Source organism: Saccopteryx bilineata, chromosome 7, assembly GCF_036850765.1.
Source record: "Saccopteryx bilineata isolate mSacBil1 chromosome 7, mSacBil1_pri_phased_curated, whole genome shotgun sequence".
Classification (NCBI taxonomy): Eukaryota; Metazoa; Chordata; class Mammalia; order Chiroptera; family Emballonuridae; genus Saccopteryx; species Saccopteryx bilineata.
This window is the reverse complement of record NC_089496.1, coordinates 110,405,349-110,421,807: the sequence shown is the minus strand read 5'-3', so window position 1 is coordinate 110,421,807 and position 16,459 is coordinate 110,405,349.

The window sequence follows — 16,459 nt, the reverse complement described above, 5'->3', positions numbered from 1 at the left end:
GAGAGACAGGCTCCCGCATGCGCCTGACCAGGATCCACACAGCAAGCCCACCAGGGGGCGATGCTCTGCCCATCTGGGGAGTTGCTCCATTGCAACCAGAGCCATTCTAGCACCTGAGGCAGAGGCCATGGAGCCGGCCTCAGTACCCGGGCCAACTTTGCTTCAATGGAGCCTTTGCTGTGGGAGGGGAAGGAATAGAGAGACAGAGAGAAAGGAGAGGGGGAAGGGTGGAGAAGCAGATGGATGCTTCTCCTGTGTGCCCTGGTCGAGAATCGAACCCAGGACTTCCACATGCCAGGCCAACGCTCTACCACTGAGCCAACCAGCCAGGGCCTGGTCTGCAAAGTTTTAAAGATGTACTGCTGTGTGGTTCTCTCTCAAGTGAAAAGTAAGTTGATAATTGCATGTTCAAGACTCACGTGAATCTCTAAGCGTGACCCTGAGCGGCAAGTCGACGTCCAGGGCAGGGGTGAGAATCCACACAGCCACACTCTCCATAGCGCACACGGAGCCAAGGATGGTCTGGTTTTCTGTAATATTCGTAAGGTCCATCTTACTAGAATATGCTACCATACGACCCAACAACCCCACTTCAGGGTATTTATCTGAAGAAATTGAAAACACATATTTGAAAACACACATGCACTCCTCCTGCAAGGGTCATTGCAGCCTTCTTTACAGTAGCCAAGATAAGGAAGAAACATGGGTGTCTAAAGAAGATATGGTACATATATATGATGAGATAGTACACGGCCATTAAAAAAATAAAAAGAATGAAATCTTACCATTGGCGACATCACAGATGGCCCTAGAGGAGTCTGTGCCAAGTGAAATATGTCAGAGAAAAACAAATACCCGATGATCTCACTTATGTGTGGAATCTGAAGAAAGAAAGAAATGAACAAAGAAAACAGAGGTGGACGGATGGTTGCCGGAGGTGAGGGAGACTGTGGGGACCAGGTCCACAAGGTGAAGGGATTGAGATGCACTCAAAATATGTCACGGGGATGTCAATCAAGTACAGTGCAGGAAACAGAGGCAGTCACGTTGTTGGTAACTATGTTTGGTGCCAGGTGGGTACGAGACTTATTGACGGGATCACTTCATGAATTACACCACTGTCTAAACTCCCGTGCCATACAGCAGAAACTAACAGAATATTGTGTGTCAACCATAATTGAAAAATTAAAGTAAGTATGATACAAAAGAAAGAAAAAAACCCCAGCTCACCCAAGACAAGCAGTTAAGTGAATCAAAGTTTCCAAGGAAAGAAATAAATGAGTCAGGGAAAGAGAGAAAACAAGATCATATATATATATATTTAGGACCATGCTTTCCAATTTGCTGCAATCTGTAGCACCCTGACGCTAACGACATTAGGTATAATTATTTCTGTCTCAATTTTGCCAATGTGCAGCATCATAACTCAGGACCGCAAATAAGAATCAACTCTGCTGTGCTCACCACGCAGCAGTAATTATGGGTCGGTACAGCTAGCTCTTTATAGCTTGGTGCAAAGTAATTACGCTATTTTTTGTTTTATTTTATTTTATTTGGGGGGGGGGTGCGGTGCAAAACATATTAACCTGTGGAAATTACACACAGTGTAGTGTAAGACAAGTCTGTGCTCCTAATGGGAAAATACCAAAGTTGGCCTATTAACAATTCCAATCTACGTGAATTAGCCGGAACCAGGGGTGGTGGTGGTGGGCTCCCTGCAGGCCAACGAGCCTTCCATGTGGATGAGAGAAACAGCTTACTTTGTGCCCAGTAATGACAGAAATGGGCATGTGATTGTGGAGAGAGCCCCGCAGTGCGCACGGTCCATCCAGGCTGAGAGCGGAGGGTTGAGTCATTTGACTGTACGGCCGTCTATTCTGGTCCGTGAATGAGCCACACTTGTTTATTAAGGGCATGGGGAGGGTTGGTGTGCTGCTGGTTTGAAATATGATTGAAGGGAGTTTCTAACACATCTGTGATGTTTTATTCCTTCAACTGTAGGGTGATTATACAATATTGGTTATAATACTCTCCATATTTTCTTTTCCTTATTCATTGGAAATCATTGATAATTTCTGCGATGGTTAATTTTAAGTGCCGATTTGCACTGGGCTCAGGGATGCCCAGCTAGATGGTGGAACATTAGTTGGGAGTGTTTCCAGAAGGTACTAGTATTTAAATTGGTGAACTGGGTAAAGCCGATGGCCCTCCACAATGTGGGGTGGGGCTCCTTGAATGGGTTGAGGGTCCAAATCAAAAAAAAAGGCAGAGGAAGGGGGAGTCCACTCTCGCCCTGCTTGGTTGAGACACTCCTGCCCTCGAAGCCCCTGGTTCTCAGAAAAGCAAGTGCTTAACCCCTGAGTCTGGTGGACCAGCAGGTGGTTTCCTGAAGTCTTCTCTGAGACTTCCTGATGTGTGAAGGAGACTTGACCCAGCAGTGCATGGTAACCTCGAGAAGCTTCTGGCAGTGAGGGGAGTATGCCATTTGCTTGTTCTCCCAAATGCAATTCTCTCCTGCTGTGTGCTGGATCTGATGGCGTTAGTGACAGCGGAGAGGGGTCCAGGACCAGTTCTGCACGTTGGGGTGAACAAGGGCACCTCAAGTTCAGTTGGCACAGGGACTATGTGCCGCCACCCCATCCCCCGCCAGCATGTGCCTTCCTACAGCTGTGGGCTCAGGTGGTGGCAGGTGACGTCAGTCTTCCAAGACCCGCCTGTGGTCCTCTCTCTAAACCACCCTTACCTGGAACCTAGGGAGAGAGGGCTCAAGGGAAGGCCTCTGAGTACCAAGTCCACACCTCCTCCCAAGCACCCCCATGCCCCAAACATGCAAACCCAGGCTGGTCTGCGACCAGTGATAAAATATTGCTGTCTTGAGTGCTTATATGTGTCAATTAGGGCAAACCACTACGAAGTCAGAGGATTCAAAGTTATGCAATGTAAGGACATGTTGAAAAGATTGAAACAGGAAGTCCCGCATATGATTCCCAGTCAGAGCACACAGACAGGAGAAGTGACCGTCTGCTTTTCCACCTCTCCCTCTTCTCTCTCTCTCTCTCTCTCTCTCCCTCTCTCAACCCTCCTGCAGCCATGGCTTATTCCAGTAAGTTGGCTCCAGGTGCTGAGGATGGCTCCATGGCCTCCACCTCAGGCACTAAAATAGCTTGATTGCTAAGCAATGGCCCCAGATGGGCAGAGCATCGCTCCTTAGTGGGCTTGCCAGGAGGATCTGGTTGGGGTGCACGCGGGTGTCTGTTGTTCTGCCTCCTGCCTCTCACTTAATAAAAAATTAATTAATTTCGGCCCTGGTAGAGCGTTGGCCTAGCGTGCGGAGGACCCAGGTTCGATTCCCAGCCAGGGCACACAGGAGAAGCGCCCATTTGCTTCTCCACCCCTCTGCCGTGCTTTCTTCTCTGTCTCTCTCTTCCCCTCCCACAGCCAAGGCTCCATTGGAGCAAAGATGGCCCGGGCACTGGGGATGGCTCTGTGGCCTCTGCCTCAGGCGCTAGAGTGGCTCTGGTCGCAACATGGCGACGCCCAGGATGGGCAGAGCATCGCCCCCTGGTGGGCAGAGCGTCACCCCATGGTGGGCATGCCGGGTGGATCCCGGTTGGGTGCATGCGGGAGTCTGTCTGACTGTCTCTCCCTGTTTCCAGCTTCAGAAAAATGGAAAAAAAATTAATTAATTTAAAAAAAGAAAAGATTGAAACACTACAAAAAGGGTTCCATAAAACAAGTCTTCTTCCTGTTTAGACTCCCAGTCTGAAAGGAAGCCCATTCTTTGCAGTTCCTTGCGTGTACACTCAGATACTGTCCGTGTGTGTACAAACTCACAGTGGGCATCATCATCGTTATCCTGACCTTACTGGTAGCATCCCACGGGCCAAATGCTACTAGCTTTTAGTCTTACATGGTAGGAAGTCTTCTATCATTTCCTAGTTCACTAAGAAGATTTTATGCTGTCAAGATTGATGTTTACTTTTCTTAACACATAACATTTTGCCACCCACGGTGTGAAGTTCATTTGATTGTTCTTCTTGGATCAGTTACAATCTTGAACCCTGGTTACAGACCTCCCAACGTCTAGTCACCCAGGTGTTCTGGGAAGAAGCATTTCCGATTGTAGGAGAGTCACATTCAGCCTTCAGGGGCAAGGGTCTTCTGCCATATCTTTGGACTAGGTGTTCATTCCCCTCGGAGAGCATCCCTTCTCCAAGGACACCGAGGCTGCACAGCTACGGCCGCTCTAGCCTTCCATCACCAGTTTCTCTCGGCTCGTCTCAACTCTTGCTTGTTCCCACTTGACTTCCTTGCGTTCCTCCTCTCCAGTCCCGTTGGCGACAGTGTTAGCCATGCTGGCACCCTTTTCACCGACTCAAATTTGGCATATCCCCCTCCTTCCGATGACCTGATTTCCCTCTTCCGGTTCTTGCCTCAGTGCGTCCAGTTTCCTCCTTATGACCGCCTGTCATCTGCTCGTCTGCTGTGGAGTTTTGATAGCTCATTTCTGTGTGCTTGTTTTGTGGTGACCACACTGTCCTTTCTGTGTTGGTGTTGCAGAGAAACGCTGGTCCCCAGACCTCTGCTGCCCCGTGCCATAATTCTTCCTCTGCTGTGCGTTTCAGAATCCCATTGGAAGGGATATGCCCTTTCGTTTCCTCTCGCTGTGTACTCTGACTTCTGAGGCTCACGTGGACTTCGTTTTGATTGATGCTCACCTTTAAGTGAGTCCTTCCGAGGCCAGGCATCTGCTCAAGCACAGCATGGAGCGAAGGGAGGGGGGAGGAGCCAGGACAGTGAGAGGGACACAAACTGATGAGCATTGTTCTGTCCGCTGGGCACAGTCCTCCCGTAAGGCACAGCTCCGCCTGGGCAGGCCGCAGGAGCATGGGCCGGTGCCCGAGAAGCCGGCCAGTGACGGCCCCTTCTGGGGCTAATGTTTCCATCTGACCTGCTTACTTGGAACAGCCACCGAGCTCATTGTCGCCAACAACGGTCCTCCTCCCATGGTAGCGCTCCGGGGGATCTTCTTGCAGAGATGCTGTGTCCGCCCGGGTCCTGCTTCTGCTCGGCCTCAGCCGGAACTCTGCAACGTCACAACACGTGCCCCCACGACCCACGCGTCCAGGTCATCGAGCCACTCGGTCCTGTGCGTCTGGCTTCACTGCCCAACGCGGGCAGAGCCTGCGCCCTTTCTCAGGACCCATGCCGCGTCCTCCTGCTGCTGGCTTAGCAGGCACGCAGGTACATCTCCTCCGATGGCAGTGGGCAAGCCCTCTCCCTCCACGGAAATGCTTTCGGCCTCAGCCAAGCAAGGTGCTGTTTCTGAAAGCACTGCTTGGAGCCCAGAATGACAGGCGAGGCGCTGAGCACCGAAACGCCAAGTGGTCTCGGGGATGCTCGTCATGGACGAGCAAATGTGTCGGGGGCGCAGCGTGTGTCGTTCTCCGTGAGAGTCTCTGTGAGCCAGGGGAGGCGCGCAGACTACCGGATACAACTCCCGCCGTCTGCCTGTCCTCCCGGGAAACGGGAGGTCTCTGGTCGGGCCACTCAGCCGCGAGCCTCCCCAGCGTTCCTGGGGAAAACGTCTGCCGTGTCGCGTCGCAGAGGCCAACGCGAGGGACGCAGGTACCGACTACACATCAGAGGATGCTGCACATCTACATCTGCCTCCAGCCAGAGACCAGGATGATGTCAGGAAATCGGGAAGCGCTGGACACGGGGTCAGGCAGCGGCACGGTGATGAGATCGAGGTGGTGTGGAAACACAGAAAACGGCTCTCAGCAGAAATTAAAGAGTGTGAGTCCAGGCGGCAGGGAGGGTGACCCTGCAACCCACTCTCTCGGACAGAAACAGCAGGAACGGAGAGGCCATGGCCTCCCCTAGACTCAGTGATTGGTCTACCCAAGCGGCGCCGACGCAGTCTGCAGTCGTGTGAAAACAAAGGGCTGGTGGGAGAGAAGGTTTTGCAAGACATCAAATAAATATGGAGCAACAGTAAGGAATGGCTGTCTTCCCTCTTCTTGGACTTCTGGACTGAAAGGAGAACTGCTTCGCCTGACCAGGCGGTGGCGCAGTGGATAAAGCATTGGCCTGGGACGTGGAGGACCCGGGTTCGAAACCCTGAGGTCCCCGGCTTGAGCACGGGCTCATCCAGCTGAAGCATGGGGTCGCTGGCTTGAGCAAGGGGTCACCAACTCTGCTGTGGCCCCCCAGTCAAGGCACATATGAGAAAGTAGTCAATGAACAACTAAGGTGCCGCAATGAAGAATTGATGCTTCTCATTTCTCTCCCTTCCTGTCTGTCCTATTTGTCCCTCAGTCTCTCTGTCTCTCTCACTAAAAAGAAAGAAAGAAAGAAAGAAAGAAAGAAAGAAAGAAAGAAAGAAAGAAAAAAGAAAGAAGACAAAAGAAAGGAAAAAAGAAAGAAAGCAAAGAAGAGAACCACTTCAATTTTGGGAAATGACTGAGGAGACTGGATTAGTGACCCCCCCACACACACACACTCTTTGTTACAGACTAAGACGCATCCACAGCTGTTGTCATGCTACTTTGCAGTACACACACACACACACACACACCCTATTCTTTCCCCGCCATTATTTTGACCTTGGCCATATGACCTTGGCTGATGACTTGACATTTTGTAAACATTCAAGACCCCAATTGTATGAAAAATGCTTAGAACTCTGAGTCCTGTCTGTCATCGCCACACTTTTTAAAAATTGTGATAAGACAGAGATCGCATAAAGCTGACCACGTTGAGCGTGTTCCCGTGCGCAGCGCGGTGACACCCAGCCTGTGCCTGTCGTTGTACAAGCGTCACCGCTCTCCATCTCTAGCTCTCTCTTCACTTTGCCAAACTGAAACCTGACTCATTCCCAATCAGCTCCTCACTGCCTCTCCCCCAGCGACCGACATCCACTGTTCTGCTCTGTCCCCGTGAACTTGACCACTCTCGGGACCTCTGTCTGGCCGTTGCTCTCCTTCCCCAAGGCCTTCCTGACGCGCTGTTTCTACGCGTCACCGCCACAGTCTGGTCTACAGTCCGTGAGGTGACCACACCCCTGAAGTCCTTCCCCCTCCCCCGTCTCTCATCCACATCCTGTCCCCAGTGTCTCTTCTGAGCTCCAGGACCCCTTTGCCAGGGGCCTAACTGAGGGGCCCACACGGAAGTCCCACCAGCCTTCGTGCTGGTCCGTGTCCTCACCCATCTTCTCAGCCTGAGCTACTTATGGCTAAGTTACTTCCTGATCCAACCCGGAGGTCACTGTCACCTCCCTCTCTCAGATCTGCTGGTTTCCCAGACCTGTCCCATGGTGGCCTCAAGAGGCTGCCGCTGGGTTAGCTCACCCTGCTGCCTCTGAGTAAGGTCTCCTGCCCACTGCTACTGGATGGGGGGCGTCCTTGGACACCGTGTGGATGATGCCAACCCCCTGCTCAAATATACCCGATGGCTTTGAGTCCCCAGCAGGGCAGCACCGAGCAGTGGTGGCCCGACCCATCACGCTCAGCCCTCAGCCAGGAGCCAGAAGAAATGGGAAGAATGTGCATCTTGGTTTCAGCCTTCACTCCAAGTGCCCCCCCAGGGAGAAAGTGTCCCCCCCCCCCAAATCAGCCCCTTCCCCATCTGGAAAACATGTTGCTGTTTTCAGGTTTAAAAAGAGAGATCTCTTAGCACATCTCCCATCTCTCCTGGACCCCGTCCTTGTCCCACCGGCAGCCCCATGGAGTCACCTGTTACCTCCCACATTTCCTGCCAAGCTTCTGCTGTCCTGGTTTGGACCCCAAATTCCGTCCCAGGAGTGAAGAGAGGGCAAGGGTCCCTCTCTCTCTCCGAGTTGTCCTGTTCGGTCCTGCAGACATTTCCACGTGCACTTGGGACGCACACCTCGTCCAGCACAGGGCTCAGCACTGCGGGCACTGGCCCCCCGACTCCATATCAGCTGTGGGTCTGTGGCTGATCGGGCCCCATGGGCATCACAGTCGGATCATAAGAAGAGGCTTCTGGCCGGAGACACTCAGATTAGCGAAGAACAGATGGTCTCCTCTCTAAAACCCTTTGCAATGTGCCCGGGCTCAGCAAACACGCAGAGGTCAAGTCCTGGGCTCAGTGGCCTGGGGTACAACCCGCCCGGGCCTAAGGAAGGTGCAGGCGTGTCCGCTAACACTGAGGTCACCACCGTGACCCAAGGAAGCCAAGGCCTGCTCCCAGCTCACCCATCACCAGATGCTGTGGCTACCAGGCCTATTCCATCAGACAGAATTAATTTTTGAGATGCAAGAGCATGAGAGGCAAGAAAACCCCCTGCCAGGGACTGTGGATCTCAGAGGAGCTGGTCAGTCACAGGGCGCACATCCTCGGATGTGCTGTGACCACCCGCGGGGCCCCCAGTCGGGCCCCTCAGACCCGAGGTACAGCGGAATGAATTTAAACTCCATCTGGGGACCCGTGGGCTAAGAGGGGACGTGAATGCAGGCCTCGCCCCAGTGTGCGCTTTAAGAATGAGTCCAGGCCCAGAATCATAAAAACACAATTGAGCTCCCTCCGCTGGAAAGAGCAGAGAAGGCGGACGCCGTTCCTCCGCCCAGGAGGGCACAGGCTGCCGGGGAGTGGCCCCGGCCTCGGACCTCTGAAGTGGGCGTTGACTCGCTGCCCGCGAAGGCGCACAGAAATCAGCGGTTCCGACTCCGCCGAGGAGATGCGGACAGACTGCTCCTCGCTCGCGGCAGGCTCCTGGGTCAGGAGTGAGCCTGGGGACCCGGCTGGGGACACGAGAGTCACGGACATACAGGTCCATTACAGAAAGTAGCTGGTCCTCACCCTTGGATAAGGCGGACGAAGACTCCGCCATGGCCGCCCACAGAAGGAGCATGTGGGAATCTGGTGGAACCCACAGGCTGTCAGGACAGCCGTCTAGACTCTAGAGCAGGGGTCCCCAAACTACGGCCCGCGGGCCACATGCGGCCCCCTGAAGCCATTTATCCGGCCCCCGCTGCACTTCTGGAAGGGGAACCTCTTTCAATGGTGGTCAGTGAGAGGAGCACTGTATGTGGTGGCACCGCAAAGCACGGCATCGCTCGCGTGCAGTACTACTTCCGGTGACGCAGGACGCACGCCTCACGGCTCTGGAAGCACATCATATCACTTGATATGGCTAGCAGTGATAAATATGGAACCAGACATTGACCATTTCATTAGCCAAAAGCAGGCCCATAGTTCCCAATGAAATACTGGTCAGTTTGTTGATTTAAATTTACTTGTTCTTTATTTTAAATATTGTATTTGTTCCCGTTTTGTTTTTTTACTTTAAAATAAGATATGTGCAGTGTGCATAGGGATTTGTTCATAGTTTTTTTATAGTCTGGCCCTCCAATGGTCTGAGGGACAGTGAACTGGTCCCCTGTGTAAAAAGTTTGGGGACCCCTGCTCTAGAGCAAGTAGCCCCGGGGGCTGGGGGGTGTGGGGGGTGGTGGGCGGGACAGGACTGCAGGCAGATGGCAGAGAAATCGGGGTTGTGCCAGAGAAGGAAAGCTGGCCTCGGAATAATCTAGGGTAGGCATGCCACCGTCTGATACGCAAGAACCGCGGGGGACGAGGAGAGCAGTGACCTTAGGTTCCTGACCCCTCAAAAGACCCCGAGACAGGCAATCATCAGAAGACCAGACGGAACACGTTTAGGCACCTGCCACAGGGCTCCTCAGAGGCGGATTCTGGAGGCAGGGAAGCTCTCTCCGCTGCCTGATAAGGGTGGGCGTGTGACACAGGCGTTCACCAACACCCACAGAACGTAGGGCACAGGGAGGGACTAGGTAAACCACGGACGTGAGTCAATAATAACGCATCAGGATTGTGTCCCAACCCCGGGGCCAGACGGGAATGCCAGGGGGAATGGGCAGGAGGTGTGTGTGTGTGTGGGGGGGGTGTCTGGGAACTCTCGTACTTTCTGCTCAGTTTCTCTGCAAACCCAAACTGCTCTAGCGAAGTTTATTAATTAAAAATAAATAAATAAAAAGGCAGCTGAAACCCTGAAGAATAGCAACCTCTCTCTCTCTCCTTGTTCACGTGTGACGCTGGACAGGGTCCCTGGGATGTCAAGCGATATACTCCTTAGTATTATTGTGCAGTTCCAGAATAAGCCTTATTTCACCCCAGTCTTGTCAGGGAGCCTGCCCCATGTTTGAAGATATGTACTTAATTCATAGTAAGAGGTAAGGTACGCAGTGGGGAGGGGGGCCTGGCAGAGGAAGGATGGGAGAGGAAGGAAGGAAATGTCACCTGACTGAACTGAGACAGCGTGCCTGGGACTGGGAGTGGTGATGCGGACGGCTCAGCGGACGGCACCGCGGGCCCGTAGTGTGCCGGCACGTGGATGCGGAGGAGCCGCACCCTCACGAGTTCACATCTCGTGCAGAGAACGGCCACGCTATGTACAAACAGCAGCAGCGCAACGGGAGCCCCACCACCGCTGTGGCTCGTATGCAGAGATTAAATGGGAAACCATATGGTCATCGATGTGGATGCCAACACACATTTGCTAAAACGGCACGTCCGCTTCGGATAAAATTCCTAAGTAACTGGGGAATAGAAGTGGGTTTTCTAGAACTAGGAACATCTCGCAGAAGCGCCCAGCAAACATCACGCTAGTAATAAATCATTAGGCGCTGCCGTCAACGGTCAGGTGGCAGACTGCCCAAAATGGCCACAAAGTCACCCCGTCGGCATGTGTACCCTCCTTCAAAGGGCTGCTTTGCCCCAGGTCCCGTAAGTGGAGGTGTCTCTGTCCCTACCTCTTGGATACGGGCTGGCCTTGTGACCCACTTTGACATTGGAACTTGGTGGAAATAAGAGTGTGGCTCTAAGCCGAGGGCCCCGGAGAGGCCGTGCAGGCCCTGCTGGGGTCTCCTGGGAGCACTGCCCTGCCAGCATCACAGGGAGAGGCCTGGCTGCACCGATCGCAGGTGGCAGGGCCGCATGGCGCACAGACGAGCTGTCTCAGCTGACAGGGAGCTCCAACATGACAGTGAGGCCGTCACAGACCACGCGGCCCTGGTTGAGCTGCAGACGACCACAGACACGTGAGGGTTCCTGGATGAGTCCAGCAAAGGACAATCCAGCTCAGCCTTGCTGACCCACAATGCAGGGAGCAAATTAGACAGTAGCTATTCCAAGCCAGGAAGTTCCCTGTGATGTGTTACGTGTAGCAGTTTGCTAGGGCCGCTGTAACCAAGGACTCAAGCCCAGCGGCTTCAACATAAACAACAGAAATGTATTTTCTCACAGTTCTTGAGGCCAGAAGTCTGAAACCAAGGTGTCAGCAGTCCGACTGGCTTAGTGCCCACCCTAATGATCTACTTTTAATTTGCATATCTTAATTTGTAAAGACTCTATTTCCAAATAAGGTTACATTTGGAGGTGCTAGGAGTTAGAATTTTAACATATAAAAAATTTTTTGGGGGAGGGGCTTAGAATTCAACCCATAACATTATATAACAATAGGTGACTTATATAATTGTTAACAAGAATAATTGCTATTATTCAACTTTTGTCCTGAAGGTTCTGATTAGTATCATAAGACAAGAACAAGAAGCAAAGTGTTTCAATGTTGGAAAGAAAAAGAGAAGATTATCTTATTGTTTACAGAGAAAATCAAAGAGCATTATCTGAGACACTATTAAAACGAAGAAGAACATTTCTTAAAATTGCTGCAGACAACATTCCAACCTGTTTCAAAAGGTCCTCCCTCTGTGTCAGTAACAACCAATTTGAATATGTAATTTTAAAGAGTACATTCAAAAAAGACTGGTATGTGAATGTTCAAAAAACTCAAATATGGTCAACAGCTGAATGTCTAAACAGTGCTGTAGTCACAGAATGATAGTTACACTTGACAATGTATCCACGTGTGGTATTCACATTTCTATAGAAATGCATTCAGAAGAGTATAAAACTCCAAACCTATACTTAATAGGATGCATTCGCCTTATTGTTCATAAATTTCACCTCGATGAAACAGCTTTTTAAAATTCTAATTTTGTTAAAGGGATGAAGCGACAATGAACAGAAGGCATTGAATTTAGGATAAAAATCTAAACAAAATTTTTTAGATTATTTTTTTTATAACTATAGGGTAAAAAAATAATTTAATGAGCACGATGGCAAAGCAAAAGCCATTCTTTAAGAGATTTATAAATCATCTAAATGGTGTGCAGATCAAAAGACATCATCATCATCAAAAAAAAAAAAAAAAAGGTTCATAAACAAGACACCAGCTTGGAAAGTTCCAGGATATTTGGCGAGTTACGGAACCCGATGAAAACCGTGGCCGAGGGTGTGACGGGAGGAGAGGAAAAAGTTACCGGAATGGCTGGAACTCCGACACCAAGAACGGGAAGGTGGTGTGTCAGAGCTACATGGGTCTTTCAAGAAGACAGGAGAAGGGCCGGCAGAGAGCTCGTGCGCTAGGCGTCCTTGTGTCTGTCCCAGGTGGGGACGGGGCAGAAGAGGGAACGGTGACCTGGCTTTATAGCTAACATATCGCCGTCACTTCCTCCTTGTAGGGAATGACGTGGAAAACATACTTCGGGAGCAGCTCCCAAACCTGCCGGTTGGTTCTGCAGCTCCCTCCACCCGCTGCGGTTTTAAGAATGCCGGAGCATCTCCCATAGCTTTTTCTACAGGGGCTCTCTCTGCCAAGCCATGTACACCCTATTAGAAATGAAAACTGAGACTGTTCCTAAACGGGTATGACTACATTTAATAATAATAATAATAATAATGCCATCATGAGTTAGCATGAACACATTACTTTATAAAATTAGCTACAGTTTTTTGAAACAAAGGAAGTCACGAAGAGACAAGCCTGTCTGCACCTCTCTTTAGAGACGTCCGCTCAGTGGAAGACAGCAGGGGTCACAGCTGTTTCTACATTGATTGCAGTTCGGGCGGAAGCCTGTGAAGAAAATCAGAGCTCACACAGACACATCGTTGGAAAAAACAGCCGTCGCTGAATAGCCTTTTCAGATAACTGTGGACAGTCTTCTCGCATTCTGTACCGGAACGCAACAAGTTACAGGTTCTTAAAGTTTATCCCCCCCTTGTTGAAGCAGAAACCCCACCAGTGAACCTCTCCTACTGCACGCCGTCAAATGCTATCGGTCCCTCTGATACACTGAATGGATTTTTTTTTTTACCCACGCACGGTTTTGTACCATCGTGAAGTGATCATTGGGAAAAATGTCAGTTCACCGATCTTCCAAAGGTTGACACATTTCATTAAAATCCTGTTAAAACCACCGCTGTTGGATCTCGCCAGTGACAGCTTTCAGTCCAGGGAAGCTGTCTAGCTTGTGGTGGCTGATACGGGACCCCAAAACTCCAATTTTCACTTGAAAGCTCAAATTTTATTGCAGGTAAAAAAAAAAAAATACTGTCCATTGCTTTCCTTCGCGCACGTTTGGGACAATGTCTAGCAAATACGCACGCAGCCCGGAGAGCCACAGCGGGTGCGGGTCATGTCTGAGTTCCCGTGTTGTCCCCGGGAAGCAGCAGCTCATTCAGCAGTGAGACACTGCCCGTGCCAGGGTGGGCGGGGTGCCGGAAATGCTCTACACACATCTCTCAGGGTACAAACAGGCATGGGAGTAGGGGCTGATGTTTAATCAAGTCAGTGGTTTTAGCCGCTTTGTGAAGGACATTCCAGGGTGAACCTGGCTTTCTGTTGTAACTGTGAGTGACGACAAGGGCCAGGACTGCGGAGTGCGGCCCCGGCTTCGACCCCTGCTCAGGCATCCGCCGCTCTCCCCACCGCTGCCTTCGCAGCCTGAGTGCCAATGGCCACACGGCGAGGGAGACGGACAGCCACCCTGTGGTTATTCTGAAGAGTGCTCTGACCTCTCAGACCTTGCGAAAGAGTCTCAGGGACCCGCAGGGTCTCCACGCTCGCCCACGCCGCATGACGCTAGCCCCACGGCACAATCTGAAGGTGGTTCAAAGGTGCACGTCCACAGGCGTCCATTCCAGCACTGTTCTAGACAATGGGAAACGGAAAGTAATCCGAATGTTTCTAAGGCGGACACAACTGTTTAACTAAACGTTGGTTCTTCCGTCCTATCAAGGTCGGGTGTCAGGGGAGTGAGACCAGACGCAGTGCCCGGCCCCCCAGAGGTGCTTGCGGGACGGCACTCGGGAACAACGCAGGAAGGAGACATGGGGTTGGGTGGGTGCAGCTGCAGGAGGAGCCTCAGCTCATCACACCTGGCAGAGGTGCCCAGCGGGCAAGGGCACCAGGCCCCGGTACCCTCGCTCCGAGAGTCACTGGGCAGGCAGCTGCCTCCTCCCACGTCCCTGCCTGGGCTCCGCGGTGACGGTGACGGGCAGCTGTGTCTACAGAGGGCGGCCGTAATCCTCCACTGCAAGCCATAACAAAGACGAGGTGGTCCTACAGTTTTCTACAGGAGAGATGCCCGGTGGAGGGCCTGTGACGTCTGAACTTGTGGGGACCCCAGACTGGCCTAGGAAGCTGGGGGTGGCGTTCCAGCTGAGGTTGGGAGGCAGTCACACAGGGAGAAGGTGCACAGAGCTGGAAGTCAACCTGTTTTCCTGTGCAGGTGAGTACGGGGCAGGTGGGGCCGGGCTGGCCCGGTGGCCCGGGCAGAACTGTGCAGCCTCAAAGACCTGTCATAGGGACGGACAGGCAGTTAGCTGGTCACAGGAGGCACCAGAAGTGTTTGAGCAAGCGACCTGATCATTCTGGGGGTGGAAATCACACTAGAGGAATATTCATCCGGCTGCTCAACTGTCTGAGGAGACAGGGTGGAAGCAGAAAGGCCACTAAAGGAAGGAGATGCAAAAACCACTTAATGGATTCTGAGAAAAAGAGCCGACCCCTGAGCGGTGGAGAGCTCAGAAGCGTTCAGGGCGAGGAGCCAGGCGAGGAGAGACTCAGGAGAGGGCGTCTTCCCAGCAACCCCCACGGCTTCCGTGGGGTTGGGCCCACATGAACCCCTAGGGATCTTAAAGAAAGGGCAGTTGAATATCTCACTTAATTCTTTTTATCCATGCTGAAGGGGTCTGAAGACAACAAGGAACCACAAAGTGGGTAGAAAGTGAGGAGGAGGTGGTGGGCACAGCCTTGTAGGGCACAGCAGAACACTGGCCACACACACACACACACACACACACACACACACACACACACACGAGCTGCTAGCCACTGAGAAGTAACACGATCTTGAGACAATTCCTCGGCCCCACCAGGTCCCACCCGGACTTCATCCACTAACCAAAGGTCACGGTACCCCCCTCACAGTGTGATGGGACCATTAATGGGGAGGGTCTGGCACCGGCCGCTGCCCAACACGTGCTAACTGCTTCTCTCCGCTCCTGTGTGTGACCGGAAACGTTCATCTTGCCTCTTCCATCAACAGAGAATACTTCAAACCCACAAACTCCCGGGAGACGACTGGAGCACCACCACAGCAGAACCACGGTAAGAGAAGAGCTCACCTACTCACAGAAGCGCACAGCCTGAGGAGACCTGCTGCCCTGCAGTCCTCTGACCGTGGACGCCCTGCAGGACGCAGAGCAGCAGGAGGAAAAACGCTTCCTCAGAGAGCATTCCACCTGGCATTCAACAAAAGAGTGGAGTGAACCCTGCGTCAGGTCAATTGGTCCTTATTTAATGCTGGTTTTCATCAGTTCGTGTTCCAGCACTCTCAGGTAGGTAGGTCGGCATTAAGAAGTACAGAAAGCCGCTAGATCCATGTTTAGCCGCTAGCCAACAGCGGAAGAGGGCGTGAAGAGAGAACACCATTTGTTTAGCATCTCCTAACAGTTCTTGTCGGACAGGAGTTATTTTACTATCAACAGATTTGTTACAAATTTATGAACCGTTTTAACTTCTTCCTGGGGCGTGGGGAACATTTTCTGGTTAAAGAACACGAGGAAATTATCCAAGGCAGACCCCCACCCTCCTTGGAGAGTTCCTTGGCAGGGGTTGAGAGGGGCAGTGTGGGGGTGGAAACACACGACTTCACAGGAACAGATGCCCCTGTGGTCTGTGGATGGGACTGCAGTACTTAGGACGTTTAGAAGTCATCTTCATAAAACCATAAACAGAATGAAGCATATGCATGCCTACTGACCTATGAAAGTGAAGGACGTGGTGTGACTACATTAAAAAAGAAATATAGTTCCCTTTATGGAAATACTTTTTTTAAAAGTACACCATAGTCCATCACTGGTCCAAACCACTCAAAGTTATCCTTGGCCAATCCACGTGTCTTTACCAACATTCGCCACTGACATTCTGTAGAGGGCACAGCTCCCACGGTATAGGAAGTGTGAGGATTTCAACTACTGAGATCACATTGTATGTGTTGTCAGCAAGCTGGAAGACGAGAGGAGAGGGCCACACGTCCCTCCCACTCCTGCTTTTTATTGCACAGAGAGGTGGACG